The 26,221-nt window shown below is 38.1% G+C and overlaps 1 protein-coding gene across 2 annotated transcripts in view; it reads left to right on the forward strand.

Annotated features, from left to right (window-relative positions):
- Positions 1-1,788: 1,788 nt before the first annotated feature.
- LOC150077616 (membralin) overlaps positions 1,789-26,221 on the forward strand; it is a 280,598-nt gene continuing 256,165 nt past the window's right edge. The window contains exon 1 of one of the 2 annotated variants that reach the window (XM_090385657.1): positions 1,789-2,016. The gene's annotated coding sequence lies outside the window, so the exon portion shown is untranslated. Of the gene's footprint in view, positions 2,017-2,046; positions 2,212-26,221 lie in introns of those variants that run through there. The other variant, XM_090385658.1, reaches the window with a different exon arrangement.

The following is a 26,221-nucleotide window of genomic DNA, read 5'->3' on the forward strand; positions in this document are numbered from 1 at the left end:
TGACGATCATACCAACTGTGCTACCCACTAGAGTTGGTCCATCGTGTTTCCATTGTATTAATCCCTGTATTGTTTGTAGACTCCAACGATGAATCCATATCATTACCAGTTACAATATTTGAAAGAAACCCATCTGGATTTTAATTATACATGTGTAAATTTTCTTTTCTTTTTCTTAAATGGGTATAGAATATAGTGTTCCCGGTTTTGTGTCACCTGGGGTTTCTCTTCACTCCGCCATGTAACATTGTGACATTCAAGCTTTGTGATGTTCCCAGAAAATGTGTGCAATTTTGTGGTTTTTGTGTCATATGTACGGTAATACCACTCTTGTTCATCAGGCCTCTTAGCCGTGGTGCCCTTGGAAAACCAAGGCTCCCTATTTCTGAAGGGGGGGGGGGTATGCGCTTTCTTGGTAGCTTCAGATGGTTGGTTGTTGTAGAGTTTTAGACGCATCAGCAGCTTAGGCCATTTTGCACCCTATATAATGTCTATAAACTGTGTGTGTTCTGTGGTCGTATTGTTGTTTGCCGGATGAAAACTTTAGTTTCCGGGAAATAAAAGATGCTATCCTCGCACGAGATCGCTGACTCAGTCATGTTATGAATACGGTTCATAAAAGTTCCTCTCGACGTTATCATGGCTTGAACTCGGCTATTTTTCCCCTGTATAGGGAGGACAATGATTATACTATATATGCTATCTGAGGGCCTCCTTGTACGAACTTTTATATGGTCAAGTGTTCAGGGTGAGTGAGAAGTACTGATCGTTTCGAAATGTTACATTCTATCGGTTAACATACATATATATCCTGCATAACTAGGCCTTTAAATTTTTTTGGCACATTTCTGGAACTGTCATTTTGATTGGTTGACCCGAGCAGAAGTCCGGTCTTTACGTTGAATTCTCGATCCTTTTTTTTTTTTTTTTTGTCTTCTGGTGAAGCCCAACGATCATCTCGTATTCAGAAGGGGCGGCATTACCACACACAGCTCAGTTTTCACTTGTTCTTGAATAATTATTGGTCTGTTCCCATCTTTGGTCACAAATTTGATGATGATCCAATGAAATATCCCTTTACAGTAGATTATTTCACTGCAACGTGTTCGACCTGTGCAAGCAAGTTACCGACTTTTTTAAGAGTGTGTAATAAAACTACAGTTTTTTTTTTTTTTTTTTTTTATATTATAGTCATATTTATAGTCAAGGTAGGTAAGTTACTGATTACCGTACCTCTTGGACAGAGATTTTGGTTAGCAGGTACAAAGCGACGATTATCCTGTTGTGTAAGGTAGCTACATCATGAATACCGAATACAGTTCAGTATTGGCAACCTCATAAATCTGCTCAGTAAGAGTATATTTTTGTCGGAGACTCAAAAAGGTACTCTCACCTAGAACGACTCGAGTTTTGTGAAATGCAGCATCTGGGATCTGACCATTCTGTGAGAAGACATTATTGAAGCGTTTAAATGGATTGAGAGAACTAAGTGTGCTGATGGTAACACATTCAAGCGAACACTGAAAAAAAATTTTTCAGTGAATAAATATGCGGAATTTTCTTTCTGTCAGAGAATAATTTATTGCTGGAATAAATTTCCACCTCGAGTTGTGGAAGTGGGTTGTTTTAATAAATTGGTTGGAAAATTTATTTTATGGAATGGCCAAACCGAAGTGGATTTTTTTTTTTTTTTTTTTTGTGGCTGATGCTGTTTAATTCATGTTCCTTGCATCGTTTTCCAACTACTGATGCTCGCTATTAATACCAAAAGAGTTGGTTGGTGTCAGGGATGCATTGATGGTGGAAGTTGTGATGATTACGTGAAAGCTGGCTGTAATGCGTTAAATCATATATGAGAATGGAAAACATAGATGTCATTATGTAACGAAGTCTGTAATTTACAATATGTTCGATCTCCTTTAAAATGTTTTCCTTTTTTTTTTTGTTTTGCATTACGTCAATGTATCACCTGATTTTTATTCTATTTAATTTGAACAAACTCTTACAGCTTTAGAGGTATGATTTTCTAATGAATAATTAGGCTAATGTATGTACAAACGCATGTAAGTTAGAATTCTGTATAGTATTGCAAGATTGAAGAAGATGGGAAATGACTGCTTTTTGATGTTACTGTTGCAACTAGAAAGTTTCTAAGTTATTGTTCGTAATTCTGGGACAGGCACCTTATCGACTTGACTTTAAATGGTGTAGGTAAGAAAGCGATACCTGAACAGTAACTGTCTATTTGCTGTATCGAGTAGAATGCACTTTTGAATGTATGTTTATATATGAAAGTTTCCGAAGGATGTGAAAATTTTAAGTTATAAAAATAAAACTCCGGTAATTCGATAATGTGGATTTTTTATTTTTAAATGGAAAGTTGGTATATTTTATCAGGTTATTATGAAATTAACGATTCACATCAGCACAGTGAAGCACGTTATAGATAATTTAAATTTTTTTAAAAATTTTGGCGTGTTATTATAGCGACGTATGATTCAGTTTTATTGCATTATACGTCGTAAGATTTTTTGCCCTTTGGCACGAGAGAATTATCGTGGCCGAAATCCTGCTACCAATCATCGTTACTAGGGATGTACTGTCAAGGGGTTCGCTGAAGAAGAATTCTAGCCAAGGGTCATCCGCAGTTAAACTAAGCTGTTTTTAACAGTCTTTTTTTTTTTTTTTTGATGAGAGGCTCCCGCTATTACCTCTTCCTATCCTGAGTCTCCATCAGCACACCCCTATTGTTACCATCGTCATATACATAGGCAGTTTCTGTAATTGAAAAACTGATATATATATATTATATATTTTATTATTATTTTTTTTTTTTTTGCAGTATATACACACACACACACACTACTTTCAATGTGTTTAGTTGAGCTCTTGCATTTTTTTTTTTTTTTTTTACAATATTTGAATATTACTGTAACATATTCTTAGCTTGACACTCTTTATGTATATACATTGATGGATTAAAAAAAAAGTGAAATTGTTTGCACAATAACAGTGTAGTTTTTTTATTACTATGGGGACCTCCCATAACTGTTATTTCACCTGTTTTGATAATAGTATTTAGTATAATTTCCGTATAATATATATTATTTTTAAACTTTCTGTTGCTAATAATTGGGTTGAAACTAATGTAGTTAACACATTCACTGTCATCCCAGTGACATTGCAGGAGAATTCCACAGAAGAAGGGCGGCTCTGTAGTCAGGTGGGAAGGAGCAGCAGTGCGTAGCACACGCTTCTTGATTAGAACGGGATTCGAGCCTGCCACCACCAAATACGGAGGATGCGGAAAGGTCAAGGGAATGACCACTGCATATTCCCAGAGCAATATGGCCTTAGTTGCTAATGCTTCTAAAAACCAAATAACAACAACCACAGAAGAAGCGGGTATCAATCATTCTCTGAGTTTCTGTTAAAAAATATTTGAAAAAAGTTATTATTCCATATATGATTAGTTCTCTGAAATGATTATAATAAAAAGTGACAGTAGAAACAAACAAGTTAATGTACACAGTCATTAATTTCAGGTGCAGCAGCAAATAGTAATAGTTGATTTATAACAAAATTAAGTTAACCCATTGACATGAATATTTGTTTAAAGGTTCTTAAAATATTCTAAGTAAGCACTGAAATTTTGAAATGGATCAGAGCTTCTATACCAAATTTATAGTAATACTTTTGGGAGGGGAAACAAGGAGGAAGGAGTGCCAAAATTGAACTTTGAACCATTCCGGAGACTAAGAGAATGTATGTTGAGAATTTGATAGCAATCCAGACGTTTTGTTGTTGATTAATGCAAAAATATAGTTTCACTTCTGCCAATTTTTGTTGGGGGTGGGGGGCAGAATTAGAGCTGTGATATCATAACTGGACTGAAATTTTCCCAAGGATCAACAGAAGAACACAGGTTGAAAATTTTCATTGATCCAACTTTTTGTTTTAGAGTAAGACACAAAATATACTTTCATTTATACGAAAGATTTCTGTGGTCTGTTGGTGGGCAGGGGAGGCTATGATTAATCATAAAAGCTTTCCAGGGACCAATGAAACTTATGCTGAAAATGTGATTTTGATTGAACTTTTTCTTATGAAGTAAAGTCTAAATGACCAACAGCATACTTCCATTACAAATTAGGCGATGTATGCGGTGCATTACATTTCAGGCTCATTCAGTTTTCTTCTTAAAATTAATTGAATTTTTTTTTTTCTCTTTTTTTTGATTAGCTGAAGTTGAAAAGTAAATATGATTATCTTATCAATTAATTACTGAGATTATAACTTTATAGAACACTTAATAAAACTCTTGTTTTATTCTTGACACAGCTGTTCAGTTTAATTGCAGCTGTATAATATTTATTGCTCTTTCCTATATACTCTTCTCTTCTCTCTCTGTATACATGTATCTGTTCAACAGAAATATAATATTAATGAGTCTTGCATAACAATATTGCATTACAACTACATATAATCAATGAACTTCTTTTTTCTGTACAATTCATATGGAAAAAAGAAATAACTGCTGGATTTGTTAACCCCTGGCACCACCATGCCGTGACGGGACTAATTGTATGTCTATCATTGCAATTAAAGATTCTATTCTATTTCTATTTGTCTGATTAATGAAATTTGGGATGGCTTGACAAATCTTTCTGTATGAACCAAATATAAAATTTCATGAAAGTCCATCCTCTGGGAGTGCTTTAGTTACACGTGGATGGACATCATGAAGACAATTAGGCACTTATGCCTATATACTAATACACCTAAAAATGTGAAACCACAAAATAAATTAAGCGATTCTGATGCACAGAGTTCATGATTTTTTATTTTACTTATTTTTATTATTTTTTAAAAATTTGAATTTACATTTATATAAAAAGTAGTAATTTTGATAATAAAGGATTCGTATCATCACAGAGTGATAATAAAGTGTTTACATTTCAATTGCATACAAGTATTTTAACAAATATTTACAAACAAGAAAAAATCATTAAGATCTGCTGCATCATCTTGAGAAGGAAGTGCTTATGATTTAACTGTTTCAATTATTTTTTTTTGATTTGAGAATATTAACATCTATTTATCTGATTTTAATCGGGAATACATGTGCATTTGCTTCAGTGCAATTTTTCTTTGACTAAGCAGTGTCAGTCTGTTCTCTGAACTATTTTCCTATCAAGGAATATATCTTCTTTTTAGTTTTAACATTAAAAAATTTAATATAAGTAGGAAATGACATTACATGGAATTTTTCTTTCTAGGTAGCCACTCTTATATCACATGAGTTTTATAAAAAAATAGTTTATTTAGCCTATTGACTAAATGTACTATACAGTTAGGTAACATTTTGGGAACCTTGCAAGAACCCATCAAGGTTCCAGACATTCTGTATTAAGCAAGGTACAGAAGCTAGTAAGAAATGAGGTGGCCCACTTTTCTTAGAAAAGAAAAAACATGATTGTCATGAATTCATTTTTCAGTTATTCATGAACCACTCATAAAAAGCAGTTATTCATTCTTTTTACAGAACTGCATTATGGAGTGTATCCTACAGTGGAACTGCAGAGGTTTAAATAGGAACACCAAAAATCTTCAAAGATATGATCCCTTATGTATATGTTTGCAGATTCTTCCAATATCAAAACTACACTGCATATAGAAAAGACTGGATGGAGGTGCTCAACTTCCTTGGAAACAATTAGTTACCATTCATATTATATTTGTTTGTTTGTTATTTGATTTTTAGGAGCATTAGCAACTAAGGCCATATTGCTCCGAGGATATGTAGTGGTCATTCCCTGACCTTTCCACATCCTCCGTATTTGGTGGGCACGGGCTCGAACCCCAGTCTAATCAAGAAGTGTGTGCTACGCACTGCTGCTCCTGCCCACCTGGCTATGGAGGCGCATATTCATATTATGCTTAATGCTATATTAACAGTTATCTTCATGTACCCTCCCCCCTTCAAACCATACCTATGCTGTTAAAGATCTTAAAGAACTTGCTCAGATTCATTCTATTTATTCAGTGATTTTAATGGCCATCATCCATTATGGGTATCATTCTCAAATGAATAAACAAGAAAATTAATAGAATTGTTGTTAGACACTTGGAACCTGTGTAGCGAACATGTCTCTCATTGCTTTATCATTTGGTGGATTATACTGAAAAGAATTCAGAAGATTAATATTTGCCTTTGCTTAATTTCTTCAATATCTCTGTAAATTTAATTTCTGCAATTTCATATTTTTAATTTTGGTTATATTTGAAGTTATTTCTGTGATATTTTATAAATTTAATTCTTAACCTTTTGCGCAACGTTATTCTAATTCCGATAAGTTCAATTCTTTTTGGATATCTTGAAAGTTTAAATTCTTAAGTTCAGTAGTTGATAAATTTTTGTTATCTGCTTGTTGAAATATTTTGTAAATTAATTCTATTTCTTACCTTAATGGTTGTCATAAGATCCACTTAATCCTAGGGTATTATGGCCCACATGGCCATTAGTAGGTCCTGTATGAGTTTGTTGCTTGCTGAAACAAGTTGCCTTTGCAGGTAATTTGACAGTTTGAATAAATTTCAAGGTCAATTGGATAGTTACCTATGTGAAGAGGGAAGCACATAATTTGCATTTTCTTATCTGCTTTTTTTGGCCTGTGCAGCAAAAGACTATTGCTTCCTTGCACTATATGGAAAATACTATTACTATAGCCATTTAGGCCTAAATGGATGTCAGATGAACTGATGAGGCATAGCAGAGAAGAAACATGCATGGGATACATACAAATTAACACATGACACAGAAGCCTATGATAGATACAAGTTGATCTGTAACCAAGTTACAAAAGAGGTTAGGCAGGCGAAGGCAGAGTACGAGAAATCTTTGGCAAGGGATGCAAAGAAAAACAGCAAAGAGTTCTTTACTTATGTAAACTATAGAAGGAAGGGGATGAATCAGATTGGTCCACTTGATATCGATGGGTCAACTGTTGATGATCCTGCTCAGGTAGCTAACAAACTAAATGAATATTTTGCATCGACATTCACACATGAGGAGTTATTTAGCGAGGGGAAAGCCAGAGGTGTATTCAACTCTAGTAGTAAGCTAGAGAATCTTGTAATAACTGAGAGTAAAGTGGAGGAGAAACTGTTGAAGATAAACACAATAAAGGCACCCGGGGTGGATGGGATCTATCCAGTTATATTAAAGGAGGCAGCATAGGAAGTAAGCAAACCCTTAGCCATAATTATGAGAGCTTCCTTGGACTCAGGGGAGGTACCGGCAGACTGGAGATGTGCAAATGTGACCCCAATTCACAAAGGAGGATCAAAGGCTGACACAAGCAATTATAGACCTGTGAGTTTAACTTCTGTTCCAGGAAAATTAATGGAGGCACTAGTTAAAGAAGCACTGCAGGATCATTTAGACAAGACTTCAGTTATAGCTCGGACACAGCATGGTTTTTGTTAAGGGGAAGTCTTGCCTGACCAATTTGATTGGATACTATGATGCAGTCACAAAGGAACTGGATGCAGGGAATAACTTTGATATTATATACTTGGATCTTAGAAAGGCTTTTGGTACTGTTGCACATGGAAGACTGCTGCACAAATTGGAGCAGTGTGACATTGGAGGCAAATTGCTGCTGTGGATAAAGGGGTGGCTGAGGGGGAGAAGACAGAGAGTGGTAATCAATGGACACTGCTCATCGTAGACTAATGTTATTAGTGGAGTCCCTCAGGGCTCAGTGTTGGGTTCATTATTGTTTTCTGTATTCATAAATGATATTGATGATGGTATATCAAGCTTAATGTCGAAGTTTGCAGACGATACAAAGGTAGGCAGGGTTGTCAAGGACACTACTGACACTATGCTGCTGCAGCAGGATCTGGAAAGGTTGAGCAGATGGGCTAAGAGGTGGCAAATGAAGTTTAACATTGACAAATGTAAAGGAGTACACATGAGAAACAGCAACCCCAGAGCAACGTATCAACTCTGTGGTACTACACTGACAGTGGTAGAGAATGAAAGGGACCTGGGGGTGGTTGTGCAGGCAGATATGACGTTCTCTGAGCAGTGCAGACGGGCTGCAAGAGTAGCTCATGGTGTATTGTCAATGATATATAGGAATATTTCTAGCAGGGATAAGGAGGTGATTATTCCCTTGTATAAGGCAATGGTCAGGCCACACCTAGAGTACTGTATACAGGTCTGGAGGCCTCATTTCAAGAAGGATGTAGAGCTGCTGGAACGAGTACAGAGAAGGGCAACAAGATTAGTGAATGGAACAGAGGGGTGCTCTTACGAAGAAAGGCTTAAGTTTTGCAAATTACAGTGTCTGGACACCAGCGAGGTAATCTGATAGAGGTGTATAAAGCATTGAATGCCTTGAGCATGCTCAATGCTGATGGGATTCTTCCTCTCACTCAGAATAATCACCTGAGAGGGCATAAATTCAAATTGAGGAAAGACAGATGTAGGATAGACGTGCGGAAATTTGCCTTTAGCCAGCGAGTGGTTGGTTGGTGGAACAGACTTCCATCCCTTATCGTGGAAGTTGATAGCCTAAATAAGTTTAAGGCTCAGCTGGACAGGTATTTTGAACGAACAGAGGGGTGAAGTGGAAGTGGTTTTTTTTTTTTTTTTTTTGCTGATGCTGCATAAGCTTGCTTTCTTGCATCAAATGCCTCTACTAATGCTAATGCTAATGACCTGTGGCATACATGCCACAGGTTATATCAGGCTTAATGTTGAAGTTTGCAGATGATACAAAGGTTGGCAGGGTTGTTAGTGACAGTAATGTCAGTGTGCTACTGCAACAGGATCTAAATAATTTGGGCAGATGGGCTAAGAAGTGACAGCTGAAGTTTAACCTTGACAAATGCAATGTACCGAGTATGGGTAGAAGTAACTCCAGAGAAACGTACCAACTGTGTGGTACTACACTTAAGGTGGTAGAAAATGAAAAAGATCTGGGAGTAATTGTGCAGGCAGATATGAAGTTTTCTGAGCAATGCTGCCAGGGCAGGTCATGGGGTTTTGTCAGTGATATATTGGAATTTTTCTATCAGGGAAAAGGAGGTGATTATTACTCTGTATAAGGGAATGGTAAGGCCATGCCTTGAGTACTGTATACATGTCTGGAGGCCTCATTTTAGGAAGGATGTAGATTTACTTGAGCGTGTACAGAGAAGGGCAACAAGACTGGTGAGGGGAATGAAGGGATCATCTTACAACGAGAGGCTTAAGTTCTGCAAATTGCAGTGGCTGGAGACTAGGCACGTGCACGGTGATCTGATTGAGGTGTATAAGGCCTTGAATGGGTTGAGCACACTGAATTCTGATGGGATCCTTCCACTTGTTCAGATTACGAACCTAAGGGGGCATAAATTGAAATGAAGAAAAGACAGATGTAGAATAGATGTGCGGAAATTTGCCTTTAGCCAGCAGGTGGTTAATTGCTGGAGCAAACTTCCATCTGTCGTTGTGGAAGTTGATAGGTTGAATAAATTTAAGCAGGAACTGGACAGGCATTTGGAGGGAATGGTGTGTTTTTATTTGTCTGATGCTGCATAAGCTCATATCATAAGACCATGAGCTACACTTGCTTTCTTGCATCACATGACACTACTACTACTACTACATTCCAAAGTCCATCTTTTCTTTATTACTGATGGACACCCAGGATCCTGAGCTCATTCTTTTCTTTCTTGGCTATTCCCTTCTACTTCTGACTCTTTTTCTCTCTCTCTCTCTCGGTAATTCAGAAATATATATATATATTTTTTTTTTTGGCGGGTGCAGCTTAAGTCTCGCGCTTCCTTGCACCATATGCTGATGCTGTCGAGGCAGTGTTAGGTTGGTCGGAAAACTGCTAGTTGGGGGGGATACAAGGACTAATAGATTAACAGTAGCCACTGGCAGAGGTGGAAGTGATTCTTGCACTGCTTCTATTGAAATGAGCAGAAGCCTGAAAAACAAGATTCAGGATATTTCAGAGACTGCTGGGAGTCATTGCGATACAAGTAAACACATGGGTTGTGTTAGGGTAGCTAAGAATAGAAACAGGTGCATGTATACCTGCGTGTACACCAATGCTAGGAGTTTGGTAAATAAATTTGATGAATTTGAGGTATTGCTCAAAACATCAAAGGCAGATATTGTTGGGATATCAGAGACGTGGTGTCACACAGGTATAAGTAATGCGGAACTGGAATTTGGGGAATACAATGTGTATAGAAAGGATAGACAGGACAGGAGGGGAGGAGGGGTTATGCTATTAGTTAAGAAACACATAAAGTCCAAGGAAGTGAAGCCAGTCGACATCGATGGACAGGGCAGTGTCGAGTCAGTTTGGTGTGACATAAGCATAGGGGAATCAAAATTGCGAGTAGGAGTGTGCTCTAGGCCTAATGACTCTGATGAGTATAATAAGATATTGTACAGGGAAATAGAGTGGGCCAGTAAATCAGAGAGTCTTATAATGGGGGATTTTAATTTCCCAGATATTGACTGGAATTTGTGGGTTGGTCACTCGCACACTAGCAAGGCTTTTGTGGATTTATTGGATGATTGTTTTCTACATCAGCATGTTCGTGAGGCAACAAGAGGGAGCAATACTCTTGATCTGATTATCAGTAGTGATTCTTCATGCATTAAGAATCTGCAGATAAATGAACCACTAGGTGGCAGTGATCACAGTGTGTTGAAGTGGGATTTACTCAAGGAGGTAACTACCGTCAGAGGTAAAGGGAAGGGTTTTTGTTTTCGTAAAGGCGACTATGATGGTCTGAGACAGTATTTAAATTCTATACAGTGGGACCAACTGATGATGTTACCAACAGCAAACTCAAAATGGGAAGCATTCAAGAAACTAATCTTGGAGGCTACCAGGCTTTACATACCAACTAAGAAATATTGTTCAAGGTTTAGGCCTAAATGGTTGTCAGATGAACTAATGAGACAGGTGGCAGAGAAGAAAAATGCATGGGATACATACAAATTAATGGGTGACATGGAAGCCTATGATAGATATAAGTTGGTCTGTAACCAAGTCAAAAAGGAGATTAGGCAGGCAAAGGCAGACTACGAAAAATCCTTGGCAAAGGATGCAAAGAAAAACAGAAAAGAGTTCTTTACATATTTAAACTCAAGAAGGAAAGGGATGAATCAGATTGGTCCACTGGATATTGATGGTTCAACAGTTGAGGATCCTGCTCAGGTGGCTAACAATCTAAACGAGTATTTTGCATCTACATTCATGCATGAGGAGTTATTCAGGAAGGAGAATGATGTAGGTAAAGTAAACATTGGCAGTGAGCTGGATGATTTTGTAATAACTGAGAAGAAAGTGGAGGAGAGATTGTTGAGGATAAACATAAAAAAGGCACCTGGGGTGGATGGGATCTATCCAGTTATATTAAAGGAGGCAGCAAAGGAAGTAAGCAAACCCCTAGCCATAATTATGAGAGCTTCTTTGGACTCAGGGGAGGTACCCATAGACTGGAGATGTGCAAATGTAACCCCAATTCACAAAGGAGGATCAAAGGCTGACACAAGTAATTATAGACCTGTTAGTTTAACTTCTGTTCCAGGTATGGAGGCACTGGTTAAAGAAGCACTGCAGGATCATCTAGACAAGAATTCAGTTATAGCTCAGACGCAGCATGGTTTTGTTAAGGGCAGGTCTTGCCTGACCAATTTGATTGGATACTATGATGTAGTCACAAAACAACTGGATGCAGGGAATAACTTTGATATTATATATTTGGATCTTAGAAAGGCTTTTGATACTGTTGCACATGGAAGACTGCTGCACAAATTGGAGCAGTGTGGCATTGGAGGCAAATTGCTGCTATGGATAAGGGGATGGTTGAGTGGCAGAAGACAGAGAGTGGTAATCAATGGACACTGCTCAACGTGGACTAATGTTATTAGTGGAGTTCCTCAGGGTTCAGTGTTGGGTCCGTTGTTGTTTTCGGTGTTTATGAATGATATTGATGATGGGATATCAAGTTTAATGTCCAAGTTTGCAGATGATACAAAGGTTGGCAGGGTTGTTAAGGACACTACTGACGCTATGCTGCTGCAACAGGATCTGGAAAGGTTGAACAGATGGGCTGAGAGGTGGCAAATGAAGTTTAACATTGACAAATGTAAAGTACTACATATGGGAAACAGTAACCCCAGAGCAACGTATCAACTCTGCGGTACTACACTGACAGTGGTGGAGAATGAAAAGGACCTGGGGGTAATTGTGCAGGCAGATATGAAGTTCTCTGAGCAGTGCAGACGAGCTGCAAGAGTAGCTCATGGTGTCTTGTCAATGATATACAGGAATTTTTCTAGCAGGGATAAGGAGGTGATTATTCCCTTGTATAAGGCAATGGTTAGGCCACATCTTGAGTACTGTATACAGGTCTGGAGGCCTCATTTCAAGAAGGATGTAGAGCTGCTGGAACGGGTACAGAGAAGGGCAACAAGATTAGTGAATGGAACAAAGGGTTGCTCTTACGAAGAAAGGCTTAAGTTTTGCAAATTACAGAGTCTGGAGACTAGGCACCGGCGAGGTGATCTGATAGAGGTGTATAAGGCTTTGAATGGTTTGAGCATGCTCAATGCCAATGGGATTCTTCATCTTGCTCAGAATAATCACCTCAGAGGGCATAAATTCAAATTGAGGAAGGACGGATGTCGGATAGATGTGCGGAAATTTGCCTTTGGCCAGCGGGTGGTTGGTTGGTGGAACCGACTTCCATCACTTGTTGTTGAAGTTGATAGCCTAAACAAATTTAAAGCTCAACTTGACAGGTATTTCGAACGAACGGAGGGGTGAAATGGGAGTGGTGTGTGTTTTTTTTTTTTTTTTTTTTTTTTGTTGTCTGATGCTGAATAAGCTTGCTTTCTTGCATCATATGCCTCTACTAATGCTAATGCTAATAATAATAATAATAATAATAATAAAAAAAGGAGTATTATACCAACACTTGCCCTTCCTTAGTCAAGATTAATGTCATTACTGTTTCATTTTTCCCTTGACTTAAATACTTAGCTTTTCTTCACATTACTTCCCCATCTTACTCATTTGTTTGAAAAAGTCAAAAATTTCTTCTCCCAGATAATTCATACTTCCCAGCTTGATTGGGTCCCAGACATTGTGTGTATCCTTTACAAGGCCGTTGTATTTCTTATTGTAACATAGTGTGGCTGTTTGATTCTATTTCAATCCAGAGAAGTTTTCTTTTGAGAGCTTGCTGTACTGTGTTCATCCCAGCTCTTCAGGTCCTCACCAGTTTAATGCCCATTGAACTTCAGTTAAGTTATTGTGGGCTCTGTTATTACATTAGAAGAAGAATTGCTGCTGAAGAATTGCCCTTAGCTCACGTCAAATTATGAATAAACTGATATGAGCAGTGAAAGGTCATATCAGTTTATTCAGTGGAAGGTTAAAGAAGTAGACCCATTATTAGAAGGAATGGGTAAGAAGAACAATGTTTTTTTATGGTAAAATAAATAAAATTTGTGCACAGTTTTGTCCTAATAAATTTTTTCTCCTGAAAAATGCTTGTGGGGTTTCTTATCCCCTGCACGAGTGCTTTAAGTTTATGGATTCAGGGAAATTGCTAGTTAGGGAAGGTGAGATATTATAGATACAGAGGGCCCTTGATATACGTCGCACCGATATACCTTGTTTCACATGCATGTTGTTGATTAATTATATAAGGTAAACTTGATATACATTGTATATATTCACACTTATGTTGTTTGAACAGGAATGTACTTGTATATTTCCTCGAATCTTCTCTTTCTCCTTCTGTATTTAAATTCATAATTACACACTGTATATAAAATGTAAAAATATATAGAGTATGTAGCAAAACATAAGTACAGTAATACGTATGTATTAAATATTTAATACAACAAATACATTTTACAAAACTGTATAGCCATTACTGTATACTATACAGTACTATAAATCACAATTATAGAGAATTTTAGCATTAGCAGAGGCATTTGATGCAAGAAAGCAAGCTTATGCAGCATCAGCCAAAAAAAAAAAAAAAAAAAATAACCACTTCCACTTTACCCTTCTGTTCGTTCAAAATACCTGTCCAGCTGAGCCTTAAACTTATTTAGGCTATCAACTTCCACGACAAGGGATGGAAGTCTGTTCCACCCACCAACCACCTGCTGGCTAAAGGCAAATTTCCGCACGTCTATCCTACATCTGTCTTTCCTCAATTTGAATTTATCCCCTCTCAGGTGATTATTCTGAGCAAGAGAAAGAATCCCATCAGCATTGAGCATGCTCAAACCATTCACGGCTTTATACACCTCTATCAGATCACCTCGCCGGTGCCTGGTCTCCAGACACTGTAATTTGCAAAACTTAAGCCTTTCTTCGTAAGAGCACCCCTTTGTTCCATTCACTAATTTTGTTGCCCTTCTCTGTACGCGTTCCAGCAGCTCTACATCCTTCTTGAAATGAGGCCTCCAGACCTGTATACAGTACTCTAGGTGTGGCCTGACCATTGCCTTATACAAGGGAATAATCACCTCCTTATCCCTGCTAGAAAAATTCCTATATATCATTGACAATACACCATGAGCTACTCTTGCAGCCCGTCCGCACTGCTCAGAGAACTTCATATCTGCCTGCACAACACCCCCAGGTCCCTTTCATTCTCTACCACTGTCAGTGTAGTACCACAGAGTTGATACGTTGCTCTGGGGTTGCTCGTTATTTGGTTTTTAGGAGCATTAGCAACTAAGGCCATATTGCTCCGGGATATGCGGTGGTCATTCCTTGACCTTTCCGCATACTCCGTATTTGGTGGTGACGGGCTCGAACCCCGGTCTAATCAAGAAGCGTGTGCTACGCACTGCTGCTCCTTCCCACCTGGCTACAGAGACGCCTCTGGGGTTGCTGTTTCCCATATGTAGTACTTTACATTTGTCAATGTTAAACTTCATTTGCCACTTCTCAGCCCATCTGTCAGACCCCTATACCCGGGTCTGACAGTGGACTCCATTAAGGGCAGGTGTAAAATGGTAACTTGCTCTAATCATTTAGCTTCCATTTGATAACTCCCCCCCGTGGCACTTCATGGTAATGATGTTAGGTCATTAATTGGTCCAGTAGGCTCTGTAGAAATTTGGGCGAGTGTGCTGGCAAGTATAGCAAAAGAACCTCTCTATGATGTGAGCCTGAATTCCATCTCAGAATTGCCTGAAAAATCATATGACCATCAGAAATTGAAAAGATTTCTTGCGGAAGCTTTGAATCATCTTGACATGGAGGTGCTTAATGCTTATATATCTTCTATTATAGTTGATATGCAACCAAATTTTTATCCAAGGGGGGGGGGAATCTTAGAGGAGTAGTGATGCCCTGTTCTGAAACCTTGGATAGACCTTTGAGTAAATGATAGCAGAGGAAGAAATAATATGCAAAGGTGCAACACATGTACTGTAGGAATCGGAAATGTGTCTGTTTCATATTGGATCTGGTTAGGATTGGTGGTGATGCTGTAAATTCGGATGAGTTTTTATCTTTTTGGGAAGACATCTTTTGTGGAAGTAAGGATGAACATGAACTATATATCCCAAATGGTTATGAGGAGGATTTGGAGTTGGAAGATATTTTATATGGCCCCATTTCTAGTACAGAATTGAGAGCTGCTTTTCTGGACATAACAACTAGTCCTTGTCCAGATGGCTTGATCCCTTGACAGATTAGGGATATTCCTATTAAAGTGTTAGTGGATTTATTAAATTTATTTCTATAGCTGGACTTCTTTCCTGATGTCCTGTATAAAGCTTATACCATCTTTCTGCCGATAAAGGAGGAATCTAGAGGACCGGGTGATTTTAGACCTATTACCATATCATCAGTAATTTTACATACATTCCATAAGGTGATTGCCAGTCAATTGATGATGAGGATAGTCTTGGATCCTAGGGAAAAAGCCTTCCTACCATTATATGGGATGGCTGAAAATGTGACTTTACTTCAGTCTTCCAGAAGTGAACTATGCCCATTACATCTAGCTTCCAGAGACCTTCAGAAAGCGTTCAATAATGTATCTTATCCTGCTATTCTTGAGGCACTGCGATGTAAGCATGTCCTGGCCTCCTTCTTGAACTATATATACAAGATGCAGCAAATTTGTATGTCTGAGTTGTATAAAGGTGAAGCAAAGAATATCAAGCCATTAAATGGGGTCCGACAGGAGGATCCATTGTCCCCAGTAACTTTTAATCTTGTTTGGACTTACTATTTTTAAAGACTTCCTAAATTGTGTTTGACGTTGGAAGTTTTAAAACTAATGTATTACTTTTACTGATTGACCTCCTCTTAGCAGCATCCACTACTTCGGGGCTGCAGTGCCTTTTTGACCGTACCTATAATTTCTTTAAGGATAGAGGTCATGCTATAAATTTAAATAAGAGTTGGACTTTGTCCTGGATACCATTGGGCAAGGAAAAGAAAGTTAAAGTGGAGGGCTTCAACTTCCTGGTGGGAGGATCACTATTGCCCACTGGAGATTTGTCCCTGTATTGGAAGTATCTTGGGATAAAATTTGACTCCTCAGGAAAGACTCTGCCTGATCTCTCCCTGGATCAGCTGTGGAAAGCATCTCTAGAACCCCAGCAGAGATTGTTCATTCTTAGAACTTACATTCTGCCAAGATTTTATCATCAATAAACTTTTGGTAGGATAACAGCAAGCCAATTAAATGAAATAGACATTCAGGCGAGAACAGGAGTAAGATCATGGCTTAGGTTACCGAATGATGTGACTACAGCCTACTTTCATGTGGATATAGTTGGAGGACTAGGTATCCCATCATTTAGGTGGGTGATTCCGCTATTGAAGAAGGAGCAACTTGAAGTTGTAGCTCTCTCCTTCAGAGTTGACTAAGTATTTGGTAACCCAGATGGCAGTTAAGAAAGAGTTGAATGCTACTCTTAAATTGCTCCAGGATGGTAGAGAAAGGATAGAAAGTAAGGCATCAATGAAGAGCAGATGGAGCCATCTCCTGCACTCCTCTTTTGATGGCAACTGTTTCAAGAATTCTGCACAGATTAAATCGCAGCATCGGTGGGTGGGCGATGGAACCAGGTTGCTATCTGGCATGCATTTATCAACCTGGTTCGAACCAGGATCAATGTAGTTCGGATCGGCAATGTCGGGCTGAGTGCAACGTGGTCGAATCGCTCACCCACAAAGCTCAAAGGTGCCATAGAACTCATGGAATACGTGTTAAAAGGCATGATGCTGTTGTAAACCTTGTTGTGAACAGGTTGTCTCGAAAGGGGTGGGAGGTACAGAAGGAGCCTCAGGATGGAGTTCGAAAACTGTACCTCCTATGTCCGAGGACCGGGCTCTGTCTATCTCTTGGATGCACAAGTAGTGGATACTGGGATGGAACTCGAAGAAGTCCATAAAATTAAAAGCCGTTTCAGAATAGTGATTTAAAGCAGCAAATAAAAAACAGGTTTGATAAATTTCCTGTTGTAAGTTCAATCACAGTCTCATACAAGGGAGTATGGTGCAAGTCTTCTGCTAGCCTGCTCCTGATATGGGACTGAGTAATTCCAATTTAAAGATAATTTCTTTGAGGGTACTGCAGGAAACTCTGAGTTGCTAGGGAGTTCATTAGCAAATGACATGAATGTTATAGCTGATGGATTACCTAGCGTGTGCTAGCATTGTTCCATATTTATGTAAGGTTTATTCTTTCCCCGTTTAAGCGAAAGAAGAAATTTGTCAAAAAAAAAAATGATATCCGTTCCAGGGGAAATAATGGAGTCACTGGTAAATGAAGTAATGCAGGATCATCTTGACAAGAATTAATGTTATATGGAAATATAATATCATTTCTGTCATCATATATTCAGATTTCAGTAAAGCTTTTGACATTATTCCACACGAAAGACATTTGTACAAATTAGAGCAGTGACATCAAGGAACAAGTTAATGCTAGGGATAAAGAAATAGTTGAGTGATAAGAGACAGAAGGTGGCAGCAGTCCTCTTCTTGGGGTAATGTTATTAGTGGAATCTCTCAGGGTTCAATGTTGGGCCCTCCCTTACTGTTTTCAATTTTTATTAATGATATTTATGAAGCATACAAGCTTAATGTCACATTAAGCTTGGTATGACACAAAAGTTGGCGTGGTGGTAAATGACAAGAATTAAAGTTTGTTATTGCAAAGAAATCTGGAAAAATTAGGCAAGTGGACTGAGAAGTGGTAATTGAGAATTAATTTGATAAATGCAAGGTATTGCATATGTACAGCAGTAACCCCAGAATAATATATGTTGAAGTGGAAAATGTTTTTTTTGTTGTTTTTTTGGTTTTTAGGAGCATTAGCAACTAAGGCCATATTGCTCTGGGATATGCGGTGGTCATTCCCTGACCTTTCCGCATCCTCCATATTTTGTGGTGATGGGATCGAACCACGGTCTAATCAAGAAGCGTGTGCTACGCACTGCTGCTCCTTCCCACCTGGCTACGGAGGCGCCAAGTGGAAAATGAAAGCAATCTAGGGTAATTGAAAAGTCTGTCTGCCATGAAGATTTCGAGCAGTTCAGATACTCTGTTGGTCTTAAAGACCAACAGAGTTAGTGAAAGGAACAAGGGAGAAAAAGGCACCTGTGAGGAGATTTGGATTGGGTGTTTAAGGCTCTGAAGGGATTGAGTGAGCTAAATGTTGATAGCCTCCTTACTCTAGTTCAGACAACATGCACAATGGGGCATAAATTTAAATTGAAGGATGGTTGCTGTATAGACTTGATGATATATTTTCAGCCAGCAAGGGGTAGTTGATTGTTGGAATAAACTTCTATCTGATGTTGTAGTAGTGAGTGGTTTGAATAAATTTAAGGAAAATTAGTCAAATTATTAGTGGGAATGGACAGGTAATGTAGAAGTTATTTTATTTTTTTCTAAAGCTGTATAAGCTTTCTTCCTTGCATAATTTGCCATTAATACTAGTACTAGTGCTATTAGCTGTGCCGGCCATAAGCATGTTCAACTGATTCTGTCGAACAGAGTCCTTACGCTCAAATGGTCAAAACGATATTGTTGATTAACGTATTAAATATTTTTTGTATTTAAAATTTTTGTTCAGTATAATATAAAATTATTTAACTGTCTTATTTAGTGAAAAATTAAAAAAAAATCACTATTACAAAAATGCCCCACATAAGTTTTGCACAGGACTCTAGGGCCCCCAAATTTTGGTGCCGGCTGTGGCTATTGGTACCATAAATATAGATTCCATGTTGGTGTGAATTAATTGGAAGCAAGGATATAATGAGATTAGGATGTACAGACCAGAATATTGTGAAGATAATATGAATGACTCTATGTATACATGGAATGGGCAAGCAACGATAAATGTCTTTTTATAGGTGATTTCAATTTTCCCTTTTTTGGAAATATTGGGAGGAAAACTCACCATAGGAAACAAAATTTTTAAATCAACATGATTATTATTTATATCAGCATGGGAGAAAGTAATAAGGCAAGGATGTTCTAGAGTTCATTATTACCCATGGTCAAGTTGACTTTAGTATTAGTAGTGGCAAATGATGCAAGAAAGCATGCTTATACAGTATCAGCCGTTAAAAAAAACAATCTGTCTGTCTCTTGTTTATACTTCGGCACTGCCACTAGGTCAGAAGAGTTTACAAAAAAATATGAATATGATCATTAATTATATTTAGTATCACATGAGATTAAACCATGGTCTCCACTCAAAGACCATCTGCTACTGTATTCTTATTCTGACCATTCAGATATGCTCTCTAATAGTTTGTATAGTTCTTCCTTGAATTTGTTCAAAATTGGTACTTCTGCAATACCAGATGGATGTTTGTTGAAATAGTCATTACCTACTAGCTGAAGGCAAATTTCCACACATCTGTCTTGCAGTCATGCTCTCTCAGTTTAAATTTATGTCCCCTCATCTATGTAGTCTGAGCAAGAGGAAAGATGAAAGAATGCCATCAGCAGTGAGCTTACTCATTCCATTCAAAGCTTTAAATAAATGGCTCAAACAGATCCCCTTGCAGGTGTGTAAGCACCCTTTTGTTTCCACTCACTAATCTTGTTGCTCTTCTCTGCATCCATTTCAATAGATCCATATTTGTACTAAAATGAGGCTTCTGGACATGTATGCAGTACTCAGGATGTGGCCTAACTAGTGCCTTATACAATGGAGTAATCACCTCCTTATCCCTACTGACAAAATTCCTGTATATCATTGACAAAGCTCCATGGGTTGCACTAGTAGCCTGTTTTCACTGCTTAGAAAACTTTATATTTCACTGTGCAATTACTCCCAGTTCATTTGCCACTGCTCCCAATGAGGAACCACACAGCTGGTACATTAGTCTAGGATTATTGCAACCCATATATAGTAGCTTGCATTTATGATTGTTAAACTTCAATTGAACTTCTCAGCTTATCTGTGAAACCTTTCCAGATCTTGTTGCAGTAGCATACTCTGATTCCTGTCAATAACCACAATGCCAACCTTCATATAATCTGTGAAATTAGACATTAACATATAATGTAAATTTGATAATGTAATACATATAACATAAATTAGAGTAGTATTAGAGTAAATTAGCAGCAATAAATTATTATTTCTGCATAACTAGTGAATTAGAGTAGTGCATTTAATATATTTAATTTAGTGTAGTATTCTCAATTATAATGAATTTAAATGGAAATAATGCACCAGGCTAGAGTGGCAAAGTAACAGGCTAAAAGCAGTGGGAATACTGTGGCTCGGGGATGAACTTAAGGGGATAATTTTCCAATGAATCATGGCCTGAAGAAATGCACTATTTGCACAATAAATGAGGATCTTTTTAGAATATAACATGATATAGTCAAGCAGGATTTCTTTGTGTGTGCTTGGTGCAGAGAGAGTGTGGGTATGTGTGAAGAAATAAGGCACCAGCTCGGCATCATGATGGGCCTTTATGAGAGTAGGGTGGATGCCCTCGAAGATATTAAAGTGGGGGGGCATCAAGCTCTCATCTGCCAAACTCAATGCCAGAGTTCACACTTGATAGCATCAGGCAGTACAGCAGCAATCCCAGGGCAGAATGTGCTGGTCCCACAGGAGGTAGCTATTGTTCGTGACTCTATTGTCAGGGAAATGGGAAATATATTGTGCAAAAAGGATAGGTGGAATAGGGTCAGGATATATCTGCCAGGGGCAAAGATTGAAGATATAGAGCAGATATCATTTGTTAATGGCACAAAAGGTGATATTGTTGTACACATTTGCACTCATGACATTGAGTAGATGATCTGCTGACTTGCTTAACAAGTACAGGTCAAAGTTGAGGAAAGTTGTGAGTTAGGGTTGAATTTGAAAGTCACTGCAATTCTGCCCAGGCACGACAGGAGGAGATCAGTCAATTTTGTTTTGGAGAGATTGTGCAAGGCTCATGGGGACTATGCTGAGAATTTTTCTTAGCATAGTCTGTGCTTGTTAACAACACAGACTGCTTCTACAGGGATGAGATACATTTAAATGGAAAGGATGCAAGAATATTTTCTGATGCAATTGAGGCAGCATTAGGTGGTTTGCAAAACTACTAGCTTGTGGGGATATGTGGATTAAAAGATTAAAAATAGCCGAAGGCAGAGTTGAAAATGACTTGTACTGTTTCTATTGGAACTCACAGCATCCTGGAAAGCAAGGGTCCGGATATTTCAAGGCCTGCAGTTAGTCATCATGAAACAGGTAATTACATGGGCTAGGTTTGGGTAACAAAGAGTAAGAACATGTGCATCTATACTTGCATGTACACCAATTTTAAGAGCATAGTATATAAATTTGATGAATTTGAAATACTGATTGTCATCAAATACTGACATTGTAGGGGTATCAGTGACATGAAGTAACTCAGACATAAGGCATGCAGAATTTGAACATGGGGAGTACAATGTGTACAGAAAGTTCAGACAGGAGAGGAGGGACAGATTAGCTCTGGGTTAAGAAGCAAAGGCAGTACATCCAGTTGACAATGATAGCCAGTCTGTTGTTTGGTGTGATATAATCACTGGGAAAGCTAAATGAGAGTAGGAGTGTGTTATAGGCCTAACAACTCTGATTAGAAGAACAAACAGCTGTAATGACAAATAGATTGGACTAGTAAATCAGAATGTCTTATAATGGAGATTTCAACTTTCAAGATATTTTCACTACAACTTGTGAGTTGGTTACTCACCAACTAGCAAGACTTTTGTGGATTTATTGGAGGATTGTTTTCTACAGTAACATGTTTGAGAGGCAACCAGAGGGAGTAATACCCTTGATCTGATTATCAGCAGTGATTATTCATGCATTAAGAATTTGCAGATAAAGGAACCACTAGATGACAGTGATCACAGTGTACTGAAGTGGGATTTACTGATAGATGAAACTATCATCAACGGTAAAGGGAAGGGTTTTTGTTTTCGTAAAGGTGACTACATTGGTCTCAGACGGTTTTTAAATTCTATACAGTGGAATCAACTGATGATGTTACCAACCGTGAATTCTAAATAGGAAGCCTTCAGTGGCTTAATCTTGGACGCTACCAGGCTTTTCATACCAACTAAGAAATACTGTTCAAAGTTCAGGCCTAAATGGATGTCGAATGAATTAATGAGGCTCTTGGCAGAAAAGAAAAATGCATGGGATGCATATAAATTATCAGGTGATACAGAAGCCTACAGCAGATATAAGCTAGTCTGTAATCGTCACAAAGGAGGTTAGGCAGGCAAACGCAGATTATGAGAAATCTTTGGCAAAGGATTCAAAGAAACAGGGCAAAGAGTTTACTTATGTAAACTCTAGAAGTAAGGGGATGAATCAGATTGGTCCACTTAAAATAGATGGTTCGACTATTGACGATCCTGGTCAAGTAGCTGATAAAACTGAATGAGTATTTTTCATCTACATTCACACGTGAGAAGTTATTCAAGGAGGGGAATGCCAGAAGTTTATCAAATTCTAACAGGGCGATAAGTGATTTTGTAATAACTGAGAGCAAAGTGGAGGAGAAATTGTTGAAGTTAAATATAAAAAAGGCACCTGGGGCAGATGGAATCTATCCAGTTATAAATGAGGCAGTAAGGGAAGTAAGAAAACCCTTAGCCATATTTATGAGAGCATCCTTAGTCAGGGGAGGTCCCCATGGACTGGAGATGTGCTTATGTATCCCCAATTCACAAAGGGGGACACAAATAATTATAGACCTGTTAGCTTAACTTCTGTTCTGGGGAGAATAATGGCATCGCTGGTTAAGGAGGTGATACAGGATCACCTAGACAAGACAGCAGTAATAGTTCAGACACAGCATGGGGAAATCTTGTTTGACCAACTTGATTGGATACTATGATGTGGTTACAAAGGAACTGGATGCAAAAAATAATTTTGATATCATATACTTGGATTTCAGGAAAGCTTTTGATACTATTGCACATCAAAGACTGCTGTACAGATTGGAGCGGTATGGCATTAAGGGCAAGTTACTGCAATGGATAAAGGGATGGTTAAGTGGGAGATGACAGAGAGTGGTAATAAGTGGACACTGCTCTACGTGGACTAATGTTATTAGCGGAGTTCCCCAGTGGTCAGTGCTGGACCCATTGTTGTTTTTTATATATATCAATGACGTTGACGAAGGTATATCAACTTAATGTCCAAGTTTGCGGATGATGCAAAGGTTGGCAGGGTTGTTAATGACAGTAAAGACAGTATGCTACTGCAACAGGATCTAGAAAAGTTAGGCAGATGGGCTCAGAAGTGACAACTGAAGTTTATCATTGACAAATGCAAAGTACTCCATATGGGTAGCAGTAACCCAAGAGAAATGTACCAACTCTGTGGTATTACACACATGGATGTGGAGAATAAAAAAGACCTGGAGGTAATTGTGCATTGAGATAGGAAGTTCTCTGAGCAGTGTGGACGCGCTGCCAGAGAAGGTCATGGAGTTTTGTCAATATGATATATAGGAATTTTGCTAGCAGAGACAAGGAGGTGATTATCCTTTTGTATAAGGCAATGGTCAGGCCTCACCTTGTGTACTGTATACAGGTCTGGAGGCCTCCTTTAAGGAAGGATGTAGAGTTGCTAGAATGAGTACAGAGAAGGGCAAAAGGATTGGTGAGAGGAACAAAGGGGTGTGCTTACGAAGAAAGGCTTAAGTTCTGTAAGTTGTAGCATCTGGAGACTAGGCACCTGCGAGGTGATCTGATTGAGGCGTATAAGGGCTTGAATGGTTTGAGCAGGCTCAATGCTGACGGGATACTTCTGCTTGCTCAGATTAAAGAACCTGAGGGGGCATAGATTCAAATTGAGGAAAGACAGTTGTAGAATAGATGTGCAAAAGTTTGCCTTTAACCAGCGGGTAGTTGATTGCTGGAACAGACTTTCATCTGTTGTGGAAGTTGATAGCTTAAATAAATTTTAGGCTGAACTAGATAAACAATTGGAGTGACTGGATGGATAAAATGGGAAAAGTTTTTTTTTTTTTTTTGGCTGATTCTGTATAAGCTTGCTTTCTTGCAGCATATACCTCATCTAATGGTAATTAAGCCTGATGTGCTTTCAGTAATAAATACCAAAAACAACAGTGGTCCTGGCACTGAAACTTGGGAATTCCACTAATAACATTATTCCAAGAAGAGCAATGTCCATTGATAACTGCTGTCTTTCCTCATTCAACTATCCCTTTACCAATTGCAATAACTTATCCTTAATGACATGGTGGTTTTGTACAGCGGTCTTTTATGCGAAACAGTATCCAAAGATTTTCTAAAATCAAGTATATAATTTAAAAAAATATATTTTGTGCATCCAGTTCCTTTTATTCAACCCACTCAACATCCACTTCTCCATTGTGGTAACTTTTCCTTAATGAAAATGCTGCTTTTGTGCAGCAGTGCTTCTATCTAGTGACTGCATTATTTTCTCTGAACATTGAACTCATGTCACCACAATGAATATATATTCTTTTAAGAGATTAGTATTAGTAACGGCCGTATGGTGCAAGAGAGCCTATGGCTTATGCTGCACCAGCCAAAAAAAAAAAAAAAAAAATCCGAACAAAACAATGATAAAAACAAAAATATGTAATATGTAAATATGAAATTGTAAATATGTATGGACTGAAAATATGATTATAAATATGTAAATATCATATGATTGTTGTATATATATGTAAATAAGTTGTGTATATGTAGATATTTACATTTAGGTGTATAGGTTTACAGTTGAATACAGTATATGCAAATACGGGTTCCTTTAGGAGATTGTGAATACGTGTATATGATTGTTTTATTATACAGTGCACACAATGCTTTATGGTATGATTTTATGGAATTTATGTAATATTTATTTAAGAGTTGTTTTTCGAGGATGAAATTTTAAACATGGTAACCTTACCTGAATGTTGTATATATGTCTCATTGGGCCATATGAATGATTTTTTTTTGTTTTGTGTATATGTATATTTATTAATAATGTCTGTAATGTGGATTAGCCAAAAGCTCAGGTAGCATTTAACTACAAGAGGTAGAGAAATAAATTGTAAATTGAATTGATACTCATGTCACCCTTTAATTTTCCTTTTGTGAACTGGAGATAAATTCACACATCTCCATTCCATAGTGCTCTCCCCTGAATCCAAGGAATTCAGAGGAGGGCACTATGGAACAGAAAATCCTCTTATAATAGTTAAAAGGTTTACTTATCCCTTTTGCTGCCTCCATCAATACAATTGAAAAACCTTAATATAATTAGAAAAATGTCATCCACCCCAGGTGCTGTTTTAGGCACATTTGCATATACTGTATATAAATATTATTATTATTAGGGGCCATATGGTGCAAGGAGGCCTAAGGCTTATGCTGCACCAGTCAAAAAAAAATTGAGTCACGCGGAGACAGAGAGAGAGAGAGAGAGAGAGAGAGAGAGAGAGAGAGAGAGAGAGAGAGAGAAAAAAGAAGGGAATCACCAAGAAAGAGAAGAATGATGATATCCAGCTCAAGACCCTGGGTATGCCAAACCCATACTCACCAATGTGAGCCCCTGGGGTCAAATATATATGTATATGCACCTGTTGTCTTCACCATATCTGGCTATACATATGTCTGTCTGTCTGCATGTAAACTTGCAG

The sequence above is a fragment of the Mastigoproctus giganteus genome, chromosome 12, assembly GCF_048544385.1.
Source record: "Mastigoproctus giganteus isolate SK-2022 chromosome 12, ASM4854438v1, whole genome shotgun sequence".
Lineage (NCBI taxonomy): Eukaryota > Metazoa > Arthropoda > Arachnida > Uropygi > Thelyphonidae > Mastigoproctus > Mastigoproctus giganteus.